Genomic DNA, 18,446 nt, shown 5'->3' with positions numbered 1-18,446 from the left:
TCTGGGTTCCTCCATAGTGAGCTTACAACCAGCTGTGCTGACTGGGGAGAAGTCCTGCCTAACTATGCACAGACTCCAGACTGCCCTTGCCTTACCCTTGCCCAGCATCATATACAGAATCTGACAGGTTGTACCTGCTTCTCTTGCCTAAAGTTAAGCATCATTACCAGATATCCAGCTCCATGATGGCAGAAACTTTGGCTGGTTTTTGTTTCCATTGTATCCTCAGCATTCAGCAGAAGGTTTGTATATACTTGGCACTCAATAAACATTTGCTGAATGAATGGTTGATTGATTAATCAATTAATTGATTAATTTAAAATGAGCAAAATACTTCCTCCCTGTCTGACTTCTGAAGAGTGAGTCTAAGTACTGGAAACTGCCAGATAGGCAACAGAAGCCACAGTCCACTTGGAAAAATGACTGTTTCTACCTTTGCTCATCCTTCTGGGCACCTTAGATTCCTGAAATTCAGGAACAAGGACCCAAGAGATCATGACCCACCAAGTGTCTTTCAACAAAAGACTATTTTCCTGGCTGTTTCTTTTCAGAGAATAAGCCTCCTGGGGCTGATAAGCGAATGGCACCATATGCTGAAAACACAGGCCCTGAGTGGCGGAGGGCACCAGAGCCTCCTCTAAGGAGCCTGTTGGATTGCAGCCTTTGAACAAATCTGAGTATGTCTTTTGATAGCACCGGCATCAACCACCCCCAAGGACCTCTTTCCTTTATTGCTTCAGCAATGAAGCAGCCACATGGCTGTTGTAGATAAGGTGGCCCAGGTGCATTGTGCATGCAAAGTAGGCGGCATGGTGTACAGCACTGAGAACCGCAGACGCACCATGTACCAGCTTCTCTACATTGCGCTGCCCTTCCTCTGTAAGTGGTCCCCAGGTAAACGGGTACGATTTCCCACCACTTCTCATTTCTCATTTTCTATCGTTTTTTCTTTGCCGGATGGCTCCTGCAAGACTGAAATCAGACAGCCTTCCAACATGGCCACCATGATTGGGACAGATGTCAAGTTCCAATGCCCATATAATATTCCTGATGGGAATTATGGTTCTGTGTGCTGGCATCTGCAGAGAGCTAACCAAAGGCTTACCCGTATCTGCCATCCCTTTCCAGGCACCCTGGAATCAGAGCATTGCTAGTTGTCTGTGGACAGAAAATTGTTCTCCAGAATCTTAATCCTTAAGCATGTGCAGCCAAGAGACAGAGCCATTTACTGCTGTGCACTGTGGGCTCCATGATGCATACTGGATATCACACTGAACAAACACTGTAAGCCTCAAGCAGCCTCAACACAGAAAATTCAAAGGATGCACCAACAACACACAGGGTGTTTAGTGTCATCTTAAACTTGCATCTTGAATGCATCATCGATTCATTCATTCAAAACTAAAAGTCCTTTATGGCTTACAAATTGATGTACTGAGTATTGTGAGGGATACAAACATATATAACACTTCTCAAATAATAAACTGTGTTCAGCAGGTAGGATCTCGTCACTTTTATCTTGCTAAACCATGAGAAATTAAAATTAAATCCTGTTTAATTACTTGAATCTTCCAGCTGACAAATAAAAGCAGTCTTTGATACACAGAGGGACGAATGAATTGCACACACATACAAAATCAAGGCCAGCAATTAACATCTTAATGGCATACCCTTAACTTACCAACATTTCTAAAAGTCTGAAAAAATATTAACTATCTATGTATACATGTATATGTACGGTAAATTTATACATAGATGATAGATGAATAGATGCATAGACAGGCATGCTGTAAGAAGCATCATAAAAGGACTAAGCTCAAGTTCAACTTCAAAGCCAGACTTCTTGAGTTTTGAATTCCAGACCTTCCATTTACTGACTCAATAGCTATATGACCTTGGGCAAGTTACTTTGTGCCTTGCTTTCCTCATCTATAAAATAATGATAACAATAACACCTACCTCAGGGGATTGTTGCAGAAATTAAGTGAACTATAGCACGTGTTACTGTATTCAGAGCAAGGCTTGGCACGTGAAAAGCACTCAGTGAGTATTAACTACTTTTGCTGTTGAGTGTGATAATATCCTGATGATGATTACTAAATTTTCCCTCTGTTGGGCTGGGTTGAGCCTTTAGGAAGTTGTTGATAAGAAATAAGTCAGTCTCTTGAACAATCAAACATTATTTTCTACATTAGTATCCTATCGAGTAAGAATTAAATATCAATGGAAATTCAGAGAAATACAATTCAAAAGGCCTTCAGGACCTTTTTCCTGGATGGCAATAAATTACTGAGGGCTTCCTATGTAGAAATAAAAAACAGAGGAAAGTAATTTCTGCTTGACTGTCATAAAATAAGCAAATATAGGCTTTGTGAGATATTAAAATACAACAGTAGCCCCACTCATTAAATGAATAGAATAATGGAATAATTTATAAATGTAAAGCCAAAAGTAAAATTAAAGTCATTTATGAGCATATTTTTAAAGTACAATATTTGTTCTATCAACATAAAAGGCACAGTAGATGACCTAAAAAAGTTCCCACCTCCAAGAAGATAACAAATTAAGTCACAGTATGCCTGACGTTGTGTCATCCTCAAAAACCGGGAAGTCAGGATCAGTCCAAGACGCCAGAAGTGAGGAGGCTCTACAAAGACACCTCCACTTCGGCCTCTGTTTATTCAAGGCCCCAGCCATGGAAACTCAATGGTATGAACTGCTGAGCTGAGAACTGGGGGTAAGTGAGGACTGTCTTCTCTGGGGTTTTTTTGTTTTTTGTTTTTTTTCTGAAAATGCAGGGTCTCCTGCTAATTCAGATTCTGTGTTTTATTCATCAGTGGGAACACAAATCCCTGCTATCTTGCTAGCTTTCTTATTTACAGCCAACATATGGGTTTATCAGCACTGGTTACCCCGCCAAGAACAGCCCTTCAGGGACATGGGATAACACAAAACAGGAAATTTTTCTTCGAATAAAGAGTTGGGCAACGATCCTTTGTAAAATTTGGTTTTGGGGTCAGATTTCAAAGTCTTAACCCTCATGGGATAGGCAGAGACTCAGGGGTATTTGGTGAGTGACTGAGTCCCTTTTCCTCCTGAGCTCGCCCTTCCCCAGGACGCCTCGGAGCCAGAATTGCTGAATGTTAACGTGGGAGACTCAGGTTTCCTACAGGACACTTACAATTCTTATAACCGTGCTATATGCTCTGCCAGTAAGGAACTACTTAGCAATTCCTCCCAGAGTCAACACTCAAAGACTAATGCCACGTCACATGCAATAGGGAAATGCAGCTCTATCTGTCATCCATGTCTCTGATTCTGTCATTCATTACTCCATGCTAAAAGTCCCAGTGAGAGACATCGTCTTTCTTCTTTTTTAAAACCAGCTACTATTGAAGGTAAAGAAAAGTTTAGGGGCAGAAGAACAAAGTCATTACAGAACCATGCATGGATTGGTGAGCACTGCCCGGGAGCAGGTTTTGTGGTAGTGATACATAAGAAGCAAAGCAAAAATTATGGTGGAGCTGATGGAATATTTGAGAGGCTGTGCCCCAACCATCTCACAATCAAACTAGGAGCCCTCTAATCTCCCCATGCAATCCTTGGAGGACAGTCGTAGAAGAAAAGGTGAGCAAGAAGGTTTAACTAGTTAACAAGTGTTCATCAAGTATCCATAAATCTCAGGGGACAGAAGTGGCATTTTTGTATTCAATCATGTATATTAGTATTTGCTATGTGCTCCATGCCACGCTGAGATCCAAGCCTTCTCGCACTGTGTAACTCATACCATAGTAGGGCTCACAGTGTAATAGAGGACCCAGATCAGATGCTTGTGGAAACAAGAGAAATACTTGGTTGTAATGATTATGGGGGTGTTCCAGGAGGAAAGTACAGATTGAAATTAGAATATTTCAATTTCAAAATGAGTTAGGTGATGGGAGCCAAGAAGACATCCTAAAGGAATTAAATCCTGAGCTGAGAATAGATATGAAAAAGTTTGTTTATTTACATCTCAAGGTCCCAAGTCAGTAACAGAAGCAGAATTACAACTTGAGAAAAGCCCCACTTGCCTCTATGCTGTTTTGTTCAGCAGCTGCTTCCTTCGGTGGCACACAGCTGGGAAAGTGAGTCGCAGATGGACTATTGGCAGCCAAAATTTTTTTAGAGACAAATGACACTGTGATTTTCCTTGACACCCATTGAAATTCCTCACTGATTTCCAAAAATATCTTATGTTGTTTTAAAACAACCAGTGAGGCCCAGACATTTCAGTAGAACAAATCAGAGAAACAAAGTTAATTCCAGCCATCTAAGCATTCTGAGCCCAAATCAGCTAGACTAAGAAGAAGAATCGTTTACTTACCAAAGGCAGTCCCAGGACACCCAGCAACTGAGGTCCTGACTCACAGCATTCTAACCAAGAGAAAACACAAACACAGCGTCTTCTCTTTTCATTCACTTCTGTTCCTGTCCTTCAGTTGCTTGTCCAACCAGCTGGAGACACAGCAGAGAAACCAGAAAGCAAAGAAAGCAATTAGGAACAGGCGAAACAGCTAATAAGCACCCTGCCTAAGCAGAGGTGAATCCTGAGCACCCATCAGGGAAAGACTTTGCTGTTACTAAGGCTTTAGGTGAGGAGTTTGAGGGTTACGAGTGAGAGATAAAGCAAGGAAAGGGCCTTCCTTTGCCAAATTTATCTTTTTTTCACCCATAAAGCTCAAAGAGGATGGGGAAAGAATGGCTGTATTCTCAAATCAAATGAAAAATAGTTCTAAAACTTCCAATTAGTGACAAAATCAGAAGTTCTGGCACTTTCTCCCATTTATATTGAAGTAATACTATGGGTAAATGTTTTATATCAAAGACCCCAGAGAGACCATCAGAGAATGACACTAAGCTGGGCACGCATACTAGCTGGTATGGGGTTAATTTGATTTGACCTTGGCATCTTCTCTCTTCTTAAAGTCCTCCCATCCTTTCTTTATCCTGTATAGACAAAGAAAATTGGGATCTAACTTATATGTGTCTTCCATCCTTAGCTGCCAGAGACAGTCCTTTGCCAAAGGGCACAGTAGATTGATATTACTCATATGTCTCTTGACACGGCTTCATTCAGCTCATTCATTTATCTACCCAAGTCCTACAGCAGCCTCACATGGCTCAACAGACCACTGTTTCCCTCAGAGGAACGTTCTGTGCCAGGCTTGAAATAACAAGCTCTGTGTCTCTCCTGGTAACTATGGCTCAGGCAGGGAGCTATGACCAAGTCACTAACCCCACCATGGCAAAGAAGAAGAGACAAGGCAAAGAAGCCAACATCAAAATGAGTACCTGGCACAGGAATAAGTCCTTCACATGTGTTCTCTCATTTCAACCTCACAGCATCCCTGCAAGGTAACTATAATTACCCCATTTGCAAATAAGGAAATCAAGACTCAGAGTTGTAATTTGTCCCACTACTGGTAAGTCACAAAGCAAGATTCAAAACCATGGGCTAGTAGACCTGCAAAGTCAGTGCTCCTTTTACATGTAGGTAATGTGGGCACTGATACCACCTAGGCAGTGAGCCACAAGCTATTACAAGCAGGTTCTATCCAAGTGGGAGGCACCTTGCTCTAGGTACCTAGCAAGTTCTATCCAAGTGGGAACCACCTGCTGCAGAGTGCCCCACTTCTCCTTGCACCTACAACAGTGGGTAAAAGACCTGGATTTCCCATGTTTTATCCTGAGTTGCTGGCAAATTCTTTCCTAATCTCAGTCTTCACTAGATAAGCAACCAACCCTCTTGGTTTCTTGAGAGTTGGGGCGTCTAGAAATCCTGCTTGGACTAGCAAATATCTTTGAGTTCCTAATATTGACCACATCTGTGCTGGGCATTAGGAATGCAAATATAAATAAGGTACTGTTTATGTTCTAAGTACTCTTTTTTTTTTTTTTTTTTTTTTTTTTTTTGGGAGACGGAGTCTCGCTCTGTCGCCCAGGCTGGAGTGTGGTGACCGGATCTCAGCTCACTGCAAGCTTCGCCTCCCGGGTTTACGCCATTCTCCTGCCTCAGCCTCCGGAGTAGATGGGACTACAGGCGCCCACCACCTCGCCCGGCTAGTTTTTTGTATTTTTTTAGTAGAGACGGGGTTTCACCGTGTTAGCCAGGATGGTCTCGATCTCCTGACCTCGTGATCCGCCCGTCTCGGCCTCCCGAAGTGGTGGGATTACAGCTTTGAGCCACCGCGCCCAGCCCTAAGTACTCTTAAAGTTCAATGCAGAAAACAAGCAGATTATCAGAGAATAGAGGTGATAAGTGCCATGACCCAACATGGCAGGAGGTCCAGGGGAACACCTCCCTCAAGTAGAGTTAAAGAAGGGAGAAGAAGGACGGTATGGCTTTTCCAGGAAGAAGGAGAAGCCAGTGTGAAAACTGAGCATCTGGAAGTCTATGACACATCTTTGAACCTGCAAGTATTTTTATGTGGCTAAAGTGTTGAACATAAGTGGGGGAGTGGCCAAATGTGAGACTGGAGAAGGTAACAGATCAGGAGGTCTTAGGGACCACACAGCAGAAAATTGGAGACAGAATGACCATATTTTACAGACTGGTTTGCGCCTTCGTGCCCTCATGCCTTTACTCAGACCATTCTCGCTCCTGGAAATGCACTCTGGAAGTGAAGGCTGACAACATCCTGCTGAACTTTCAGGGCTCAGTTCAGGGTTTTCCTTCGGAGTACCGGAAGCAGAAGCACTTCCTTCCACCACTCTCCTGGAACATGCTGTATCTACTTCTTTAATAGGACTTGACCGGATCAAACCAGATCAGATCGGATAAAACCGGATCAAACCGGATCAGACCGGATCGAACCGGTTTTGACCGGATCAGACTGGATCAAACCGGATCGAACCGGTTTTGACCGGATAAAACCGGATCAAACCGGATCAAACCGGTTCAGACTGGATCAGAACGGTTCAAACCGGTTTTGACCAGATCAGACCGGATCAGACCGAATCAAAGTGGATCAGACCGGATCAAACCGGATCAGACTGGTTCAAGCCGGTTGTGACCGGATCAGACCGGATCAAACCGGATCAAAACGGTGCAAACCGGATCAGACCGGATCGAATCAGTTTTGACCGGATCAAACCGGATCAAAACGGGTCAGACCGGTTTTGACCGCATCGAACAGATTTTGACCGGATCACACTGGATCAAACCGGATCGAACCGGATCAGACCGGTTGAAACCGGTTTTGACCAGATTGAACCGGTTCTGACCGGATCAGACCGGTTCAAACCGGATCAGATCGGATCAAACCGGATCAAACCGGATCAGACCGGTTGAAACCGGTTTTGACCGGATCGAACCGGTTTTGACTGGATCAAACTGGATCAGACAGGACAAAAGCGGATCGAACTGGATCAGATGGGTTCAGACCGGAAACCGGTTTTGACCGGATCAGACTGGATAAAACCGGTTTTGACCGGATCGAACCGGTTTCGACTGGATCAAACGGGGTGAAACCGGATCAGACCGGTTCAAACCGGCTTTGACCGGCTCAGACCGGATCAGACCGGTTCAAACCGCATCAAACCGGATCAGACCGGATCAAACCGGATCAGACCACATCAAACCGGATCGAACCGGATCAAACCGGATCAGACCGCATCAAACCGGATCGAACCGGATCAAACCAGATCAGACCGCATCAAACCAGATCGAACCGGATCAAACCGGATCGAACCAGATCAACCGGATCAAACCCATCAAACCGGATCGAACCGGATCAAACCGGATCGAACCAGATCAACCGGATCAAACCGGATCAAAGCAGATCAGACCGGATCAGACCGCATCAAACCACATAGACCGGATCAGACTGCATCAAACCGCATCAAACCGGATCAAAGCAGATCAGACCAGATCAGACCGGATCGAACCGGATCAAACCAGATGAGACCGCATCAACCCGGATCAAAGCAGATCAGACCGGATCAGACCGGATCGAACCGGATCAAACCAGATCAGACTGCATCAACCCGGATCAAAGCAGATCAGACTGGATCAGACTGGATCGAACCGGATCAGACCGGATCAAACCAGATAAGACTGGTTCAAGCCGGTTGTGACCGGATCAGACCGGATCAAACTGGATCAGACAGGTTCAAACCGGATCAGACCGGATCGAACCGGTTTGATATGATTTAGTCTAGTCTGATCCGGTTTGATCCGGTTTGATCCAGTCAAAACCGGTTTGATCCGGACTGATTGGTTTTGATCTGGTTTGATCTGGTTTGATCTGGGCAAAACCGGTTGGAACCGGTCTGATCCGGTTTGATCCAGTCGAAACCGGTCTGATCCGGTCTGATCCGGTTTGATCCGGTCTGATCCGGTCTGATCCAGTTTGATCCGGTCTGATTCGCTTTTATCCGGTCTAATCCGGTCTGATCCGGTCTGATCCGGTTTGATCCATTCTGATCCAGTCAAAACCGGTTTGAACCGGTCTGATCCAGTTTGATCCAGTTTGATCCGGTTTGTTCCAGTGTGATCCGCTCTGAACCGGTCAGATCCGGTTTGATCCGCTTTTATCCAGTCTGATCCGGTCAAAACCGGTTTGATCCGGTGTGATCCGGTTTGATCCTGTCAAAACCGGTTTGATCCGGTCTGATCCTGTTTGAACCGGTCTGATCCGGTTTGATCCAGTCTGATCCGGTCAAAACCGGCTTGAACCGGTCTGGTCCAGTTTGATCCGGTCTGATCCGGTCTGAGCCGGTCAAAACCGGTTTCAACAGGTCTGATCCGGTCTGATGCGGTTTCATCCGGTCTGAACCGGTCTGATCCGGTTTGATCCGCTTTTATCCAGTCTGATCCGTCAAAACCGGTTTGATTCGGTCAGATCCGGTTTGACTCAGTCAAAACCGGTTCGATCCGGTCTGATCCGGTTTGATATTACTCGCAATGTGGCACAGGGGATTCATCCTGTTTCATCCTTCTCAATATTCCAAGGCCGAGAGACTGATATTAATCTCAGTATCACAGACACTGTACAACCCCTTGTGATACTCTTCCAAATATCCAGATCAGGTTCCCAGGAGCCACCCCCGGCCCGCCCCCCTGGCTTCTGGGAGCCCCATCGCCGGGGGTGCAGGCACCGCCCGCGATCGGGCTCCCAGCCGCCACCCCCGGCCCGCCCCCCTGGCTTCTGGGAGCCCCATTGCCGGGGGTATTTGCACTTAACACTTTGTCATTGTATGTCTGTCTTCCCAGAAAACTGAATTTTTTTAAAGCAGAAACCCATATTGTTTACCTTTATGTTTCCCTAATAGTCTCTGGCCTGCAATAGCCCATGTTTGTGGAATAAACAACTTACCTTGTGACCTTGCCAGCCCATCACAGCTCTCTCTCAGGAAGTGAGTAACACCAAACCACCTATATAACGGACAAAACTTCTCCTGGGCAGAGAGCTGCTGATCTGGGCAGGGACCGCCAGGAGAGCACCGGCCTACTGCAGGGTCACCACCGCCCCCTGCCCATGAAGCCATGCCAAAGACCTGTCTCCTCTTCTTCCTCACCATCTTCTGCACAGGTAAGGACAGGCTGGGGCCTTTGGCTCTTAGGGATATGGGTTCCTGGGGCAATTTTCTGGGGGCCAAAAAGAGTGTATCATTGCAGAGCACTGCTGTAATAACCCATCCCCTTGGGGAAGAGCAAGTTCTTCACAGTCTTTCTGACTTAGGGCTTTTCATTTCAGGGGTCTCATTGGATATAATTTTGAAACCGGATACCAAAGCACTGACTGTCCTCATTGGGGAGGCTGCTACCTTCCGTTGCAGCATAACAGGAGGGGACCTGAAGAACTATCAAATAAGCTGGTATAAGAAGAGTGAAGATAACTCTCTGATTTTGATCTCCAAACTAAGCAACAATTCTAATGACAATTTAGGGAATAATTTCAAGGTGAAAATCGATACTTTAAAAAGTCAATTTATGCTTGACATTCAAAAAGCAACAACACAAGATGTTGGGACTTACTACTGTGCGTCTGATATCCACAGTGCTGCGGCTCCGTTTCTGACCGCTTCAGAAACCCTAGGGCCAAATTGAGGTAGCAGATCCAATTCGAGACCACCCCGGGCTAAAATGTGCACCACACCTGAGATGAAGCTGCCTGATCACTTCAACAGTAACATCTGATAAAAGAGGCCAGGAGTTGAAGTGGGGGCAAGGGGCTTATCTTTGCAGTTGGCTTAGAGGGGCCTTCTTTATCAGTTGAAGAGGGCAGAAAAGACTGTGAGGATTTTTGTGGAGAGATGTTGTGGGGGAGGGGGGTTGCTGCACCTGTTTCTCACAGGCTCCTGAGGAAAGGTTGGAAATAACAGCTTTTAATACTGAGTAAGCCCTCTCATTGTGAAGGCAGGCTGAGATAAACAGAACTTTTACTATCATGAGTGCTATAGCTCATTGCAGTCTTTATTGTGAAAGTGTTCATGTGCATAAGCCAGATAAAGCAAGGATGGTTTTCCATTACCATCCTAATCAAAATTTCCAAAGCTATTAGAGATAGCTTTAATTCTTACTCTGTGAAGAAGGATGAATAGAGTCATTTTCTGAAATGTTTCCACAACTATTTCAGGTATTGAGTGTTTTATATCTTCCCTCAGCTGTCGAAGAGTCCTGGGGACTGGTAGGGGTGAGCAGGAAGGGGAAATGCACAGGCTTCCTTCATGCCAGTTGCTGAGAGAGAGCTTAGAGACAAATACTTGTGGCAATGTGGAATTTCTGAGTTGAGCATGGGTCAACTAAATTAAAAAATTTATTTGATTCCCGAGTCCCAAGTTGAAATGGGTAAGCCAAGAAGGTATGAGACTGCAGGGAGCAAATACCTGGAGGAACCGACTGAGCAGACGAGTAGGCAGAGGGGCTTAAACATACAAACATTAAACCCTCATCCAGGTAGTGCCTTCATCCTGTTGGCTCTCTTTGTTCTGCTCAAATATCTGTCTGGAATTCTCTCTCCACCTAAGGTTAAAATTCGGGCATTAGGACACAGAGTAGACATAACCATAAAAATTACAACTAAAAGTCAACCCTCCTGATACCTTCTATTCAACGTTTCTTCCAATGTGCTATTATCTTCATCACACGTTTTTTCTAGGGTACTTACTGTTCATGGTATTGGGACGGGTCATGGGAATAGCAAAGTTCTAAGGCAAGTTCTAGTCAAAGTTCTATTCTCATCAATGTGTTTTCAATTTATTTTTAAAAGACAGGGCGTTCGAAAGTACAATTAAAGATTACAAAGAATACAAAAATATAAGACAGCACATATGATAATGAGAGTTAGTGATTTCATGTGCAGCGCTCTAGGAGTTTATGAAAGGACCAACCACTCTGAGAAAAGTTTCTTAGGTTTGAGACTGCAGTGAGTTATGATCACATCACTGCACCCGAGCCTGGATGAAAGAGTGAGATCCTGACTCAAAAAAAAAAAAGAAAAGAATATTTTTTAAAACTTTTTTTGCTTTTGTAAAAAAAAAAATTTATTTGTATATACTTAGTACAAGTGCAAATTTCTTACGTGCATATGTTGCGCAGTGGTGAAGCTTGGGTTTTTAGTGTACCCATCACCAAAATAGTAACCATTGTACCCAGTAGGTAATTTTTCAACCCTCACTCCCCTCCCACCTTCCCACCTGTTGGAGTCTTCAGTGTCTGTTATTCTACTCTGCATGTCCATGTGTACACATCGTTTACATCGTTTAGCCCCCACTTATAAGTGAGAACACGCAGTATTTGACTTTCTGTTTCTAGGAAATTTTACTTAGGATAATGGCCTTCAGTTCCATCCATGTTGCTGCAAAAGATATTATTTCATTCCTTCTCATGGCTGTGTAGTATACATACCACATTAAGAAAATTTTCTTAGAATAGCTGAGGCTTAAAAGAGGCAGGACTTGGATAAGTGGGAAGGAAAAGGAAGGGTATTTCACGGTGAGTATACTTGTTATCTACTGTCACATACACATCACTTCAGAACTTAGAGGTTCAGAACGACATTTATTATCTCAGTTTCTGTGGGTCAAAAAATCCAAGTGTGGCTTAGCTGCATCCTCTGGCTCAAGGCCTCTTATCAGGCTGCCATCAAAGTGTTACCTAGGGCTGTAGTCAGTTCAAGGCTCATCCGAAATAGGATCCACTTCGAGTTCACTCATGTGAATATTGACAGGCTAATATGGTTTAGGCGTGTGTTCCCTCCAGATCTCATGTTTCAATGTAATTCCCAGTGTTGGAGGTGGGACCTAGTGGAAGGCACTGGTTCATGGGAGAAGATCCCTCATGAATGGTTTGGCTCCATCCCCTTGGTGATAAATGAGTTCTCACTCTATTAGTTCATGAGTGAGCTGATTGTTTAAAAGGAGCCTGGTACCTCCTCCTCTCTCTCTTGCTCTCTTTCTCACCGTGAGACATGTGCCCAGGCTCTCCTGTCCTGACTACAGAGAAATGGACATTATATGTGGTCAAGGCATCTCTAGAACAAAGGTTCTCAACTCTATCCACATATTTGAATCACCTGGGGATATCCTTTGACAATTCTAGTGTCTGGGATACATCTCCAGAGATTTTGATTGAATTGGTGTGGGCTTGAAGCTCTGGCTTCCCAGATGACTCAACCTCCTTCCCCTCCTTTTGCTCTTCCCTCCCCCTGGGGTTGAAAGCCACTGCCTTAAGACCTTGCTATTCCAAGTGTAGTCTAGACAATCACAATCAGCATCACCTGGAAGGTTTTCAGAATGCAGAATCTCGTGCACCATCCCAGATCCACTGAACTAGAATCTGCATTTTAAACAAGACTCCCCAGGTAAATTATATCCTTATTAATGTTTGAGAAGCACAGGTCTAGGCATTCATCATTATTGAAAATGTTCATGGAGGTAAAAAAATAAATAAATCACTCTTTCGCAAATGTCACCCAAGAATCCATACTTGTAATAAATCTCCTGAAGGGATACTGATGTGCCGCCAGAGTTCACTGATAGGCAGTCAGTCATCCCCAGTTCAGCTTACAGATTATTTGTGTTACTACTAAGATAATAAATATTCTTATTGGGGTGATAATGAGTCCTTGTATACTTCTTAGAAGAAGGTATTACATAAATACTAGGTTTTATAATTTCTCATTCATCCACAAGCAAATAAGGAAATGAATTAATATTTACTGAGTCAATATACTTTTTACCACACTGTGATGGATTATCCACGGAAACCCAGAATCTTGTGCCACGTACCTTCAATTCAAGATCAAGCCAAAAAAAAGATCCACAAATTATTGGTGTCTGGTTAAGTCTGATCAGGAACAAGAGGAACAGGAGACACAAGAATGTGTGCCCCCAGTGGTCCACTCCTGCAGGATGAATGAGGACATGAAGTTCAGGCCCATGTTGGAGTGGGGTAACGTAGAACCTGAGGTAGGCCTGGGGTGAGCATGAAAAATAGCCTAGAGACAAGGAGGAGGGAATCCTGGGAGAAAAGAGCTGGACTGCCCAACAATCTGAGGGTCTGGACACAACGAAAAAAGAAACCGGACAAAAATTAAAGTAAAAAATCTGGAAAATTTAAATAATTCCTGCGCTTACTAGCAGGTAATTAAGGAAGCATTTTATGTAACATCTGAAGCCTCAGATTTAAGTGGACATAGGGCCACTGTAGGCCCTAGCATAGTATAGGCATAGACCAAGTGTCTGCAGAAATCCCAAAGCCACATGAGTTAAATGAACACCCACTATTGTTTTTATATTGTTCTTGCTTTCTTGCTTTCTTGCTTTCTTTTGGAATGGAGTCTCATTCTGTCACCCAGGCCGGAGTGCAGTGGCATGATCTCGGCTTACCACAACCTCCTCCTTCCAAGTTCATGCAATTCTTCTGACTCAGCCTCCCAAGTAGCTGGGATTACAGGTGCCCACTACCATGCCTGGCTAACTTTTGTATTTTTAGTAGAGATGGGGTTTCACCATGTTGGCCAGGCTGGTCTCGAACTCCTGACCTCAGGCGAATCACCTACCTTGGCCTCCCAAAGTGCTGGGATAAGAGGCGTGAGCCACCATGCCCGCCCTGTATTGTTAATTTTCTTCCCCCTCCAGTGGTAAAGACAATTGATAGTTGACTAAATTCATTTTATTGTTGCCTCCATTGTTCTGCTTTCTGTAATTCTTATCCATCATGAGAAGGGCTGACTTGGAAGAGTTCAGAGCAGTGAAGAGAAATCCCAGAGAGTGTCTGTCAACCCTCAAAAAGACTTTGAATTTGACTGTCAGGCATAGGAATAGGCTTGCTGCTCTCACCAGGCTCCCAAGAAGAGTCCTTGGGCAGGCTAGATGGCTACAAAAAGAAAATTCCTCTCTGATGCCCAAAGGCAGCTAGAAGGCATCCTGGCTTCAGGAACAGTGCCATCTCCTGGCTGCCCTCACAAAGAGGTCATCCAACATTGTGAAACCATGGCTATGAGTGAAAGGCAAGAGAAAATAAGGGAATCTGAAACCATGTAAATATGCCACTTTCTCTACATTAGCAGAGGCCAGAGATAGGCAATGAAGAGAATGTTACTTCTATCATATAACACGTTCTTGATTCGGAAGATGCCATAGCCTTGAGAAAGTCCTCATTACACCATCTTGAAAGCTCTCAGGATGATATAGGTAGGGTCCAAATAAGAAAATGGACTCAAGGAAATCCAAGTTGTGACCTTCACTCTGAAAATTAAGATTTTAAACAGAAAATTGGAATCGTTGAATTTGAAAGCCAGAAAGGATCTTAAAAGCCAAGTAGGAATCCCCTCAGTTTAAATGTTCACTAAATATTGAATGAATAAGATCATCCAGTCTCAATTCAAATATTTTCAATGACAATTCTTATTTCAAAAAATCTGTCCTAAACCAAATCAAAATCTGCCTCCCAAAACTTCGTATCTTTATATTTGTTGTGCCTTCTGGAGTAAGGCAGACTAAGTTCACTTTCGCATATTCAAATATTTAAAGATAGCTATCCTGTCCAACCATTCCTCATGACTGTCTAAGAAATTTTAAACTCCTTGAGAGAAGAATCCAAGTTCAATATATTTTCCTGTACCATATGAGTCTTAATAGAGTGACTAACCTGTAGTGGGTAGTCAATAAATGTGAGTTGAATACATGAATTAATATCTATGTGTCCACCTGACCAACAGTTCTACTCAGGTGTCTCAAAGACACTTCAGCTCAACTCCAGGACTTAAATCAAGATCTTCCTTGTGAATATGGCCCTAGCCTAAGGTGCCCTATCTGAAGGAATAACACCATCATTTCAAACCCATCCACTGCTCTCCATCCACTGCCACCAGCCTGGTCAAAACCACGATTTTCTTCTTTGGATTGTTTCTATAGCCTGTTGAGTTAAGTTAGCTGGCCTCTGGTACTATTCAATATCTCCTCCCCACAGCAGCCAGAGTGATCTCTCCAAAATACAAATATGATCACGTCATACCCCTCATTAAATATCCTTCAGTAACTTCCCATTGCAGATAGGCAAAACACAAAAATCCCTAAAAGTCCTCTAAGACCTTGCACAGTCTGACTCCTTCTCACCTCCTCTGCCATACCTCAGTCCTCTCTCCCTCATTTTCCAAACATGCCTTCTTCCAGCTATTAAATACTTGAATGTACCAGGTGCCTTCCCACCCCAGGGTTTTGCAGCACTTTCCCTCTCCTCATCCCCTGTTTAACTCCTATTGAAAGGAGTTAAACAAAAAAGATCAAAGTCTACACATCCGTTTTTCAGAGGCATCTTGAGATCTTCTGACAAGTTCAGGTTGTTTATTCTTTAATGCTTTCATATATCAGTTTGTAATATTTTATTAATTTGATTATGCCTATTTTCTCATGAGTCTGTAAGCTCTGGAGATCAAGGACTATATCTGCATTTGCTTATTCAACCTGACAAATCGCATAAACATATGAATGAATTTCCCACATTCTGGGACTTCCCAGAATTTGATCATCATCACATACTCTGGGCTGCAGTGGGGCCTCAAGCCTTGCCATATTCTCACTTTTTAGGGGTCTCGGAGACTCCAATGTCATCCTGAGCTGGAGTTCAAGGCTTCTTGGAAACCACTGATTTATACTCATTCTGTCTGGCATCCTCAAGAGCCCATTCTTAGGCACACAGGACAACTGAACAGGATTGGAGGGTCCTCCATGGGTCTGAGCCGGCTTCCACATAGGGACACTGAACAGATGAGTAAAACCTGCCCTGAGAGTCTAGCTAGACATGAAGAAATCAGAGGAGCCCAAAATGATGATGATTTTCTCAGTGACTACTGGCTAGGCTTATGATGAGCCCTCTCGGTGTTTTTCATTTTGTGTCGCTATTTTCAGTAGCTGTATCATCAAAATACACAAGTCTATAATTATGGGGATGCATATCCTCATCCCTCAAATATGTACTGAGCACGTAGAATATTCCTGGTCCTGTACCACACGCTCAGTTACAAAGGCGGCCAAAGCTCAATTCCTGTCCTCAAGGTGCTGTTCCTAGTGGAAGAAACAGGCATGAAAATAGAAACTTACGAACAGAGAAAGGAGCAAACAGAACACAGAGAAGAAAGTGATGGCCTGAAGACGAGGAGTGCTTCTCGGAAGAGGAGACATGGGCTCATAACAGAAAAAGCACTTGTTTCCCTGAGGCAAGGTGTGCTTGCAGGTTCCTTAAGATGACCCAGGAGGGAAGATGAGCATCCTCAACAGTTACACACAAACACACTCACCTTGGTCTCTGATGCTTACAGTGAAACTAAACAACTGAAAACAGACCCGGCGCACTAGCTCATGCCTGTAATCCCGACACTTTTTTGTTTGCTTGTTTGTTTTTAATCCCAACACTTTGAGAGGCCAACATGGGAGAATTGCTTGAGCCCAGGAGTTCAAGACCAGCCTGAGTGACAAAGCAAGACCTCGTCTCTATTAAAATAAAAAGAAAAAATAAAATATTGAAAAATAGCCAAAAATGTGCTGCAAACCACCGTGGCATGTTTATACCTATGTAACAAACCTGCACACTCTGCACATGTATCCTGGAACTTAAAGTAAAATACAAAAATTTTAAATTAAAAAAACGAAAATAAATAAACTGAAATTTTATGGAAAAATACAAAACCCCAGACTAGACACAATCAGTTTCTTTTTGTGGGAAAGTGGATTTATATCAGAGCTTTCATAGGGGTTCTATAACCACAGAATGTAGTTAATTCCCTGCCAAGTAAAACTTAGATACTTCCAAAATGCTGCTATTGTACACACCACAGATCAGAGCAGCCAAAATGGTAGTGGTATGGGTTGCAAAGATAAAGAATTAAGAAAAGCAAACGGGAAGGGGAGAGGAAAAGGAGAATATTATTTCCTTGAATGATGATCACTACTTTTATTAATAACTTTCTGTTCTTAAAGAGATTTCCCAAACCTCTGGGCTTTCCCAGAATTTGGTACCACTGGTGCACTGACCTAGCCTCATCTTGCCAATGTGAGGAAACCCAGGGAGACTAGTAAAATGCTTTATAGAGCAGCAACCACGCCAATGGGGCTGGCTGTGAACCTTCACCTTGGTGTGTTCTTTGATTTCATTTGGTGTGAAATATTGAGATTTCTCCTCAGATATCCCAGCGCCTTATAGCTACACCGGATCTATAAATCTTTATCTGGGTTAGATTGAACCATTTTCGTTTATGGAGTTGTTTTTAATCACAGCAAGAGTAAAACTTTTGCCCTGTACAAAAAAGTCACCTGTAAACTGAGCCATTCTGATTCAGCTTTCTGCTTCTCCTCTGAAATTGTGTCTTTTCTGAGAACTCTGGAATAAAACAGCTGCCATAGTCATATCACCCTTCCATATTTTCCTCTTTGTATTAGTTAGCTCTGATGTGGTAACAAACAGTGCCAGGACCTCAGTGGCTTACAGCAATGAACATTTACTTTTTGTTCCCGCTTTTACTACCAGTTGGCTGCTGAGCTCTGCTCCCTGTGTCTTCCCACTCCAGAGCCCAAGATGAAAGATAAGCCACTATTTGGGACATACTTTTTTTTTTCTCTGACAGGATCTCGCTCTGTTGACCAGAGCGAGATCTCAGCTCTGGTGCGAGATCTCAGCTCACTACAGCCTCAACCTCCTGGACTCAAGAGATTCTCCCACCTCAGCCTCCCAAGTAGCTGGGACTACAGGTATGCATGCCACCATGCCCGGCTAATTTTTGATTTTTTTTTTTTTTTTTTTTTTGTAGAGATGGGGTTTTGCCATATTGCCGAGGCTGGTCTCCAACTCCTGGGCTCAAGCAATCCACCTGCCTTAACGACCCAAAGTGCTAAGATTATAGGCATGAGCCACCATGCCCCTCCACACTGTTTTTATGACAGAAGAAAAGGAACAAGAGAAATGA

Source organism: Chlorocebus sabaeus, chromosome 29, assembly GCF_047675955.1.
Source record: "Chlorocebus sabaeus isolate Y175 chromosome 29, mChlSab1.0.hap1, whole genome shotgun sequence".
In the NCBI taxonomy this organism is placed as follows: domain Eukaryota; kingdom Metazoa; phylum Chordata; class Mammalia; order Primates; family Cercopithecidae; genus Chlorocebus; species Chlorocebus sabaeus.
This window is presented reverse-complemented; position numbering follows the sequence as displayed.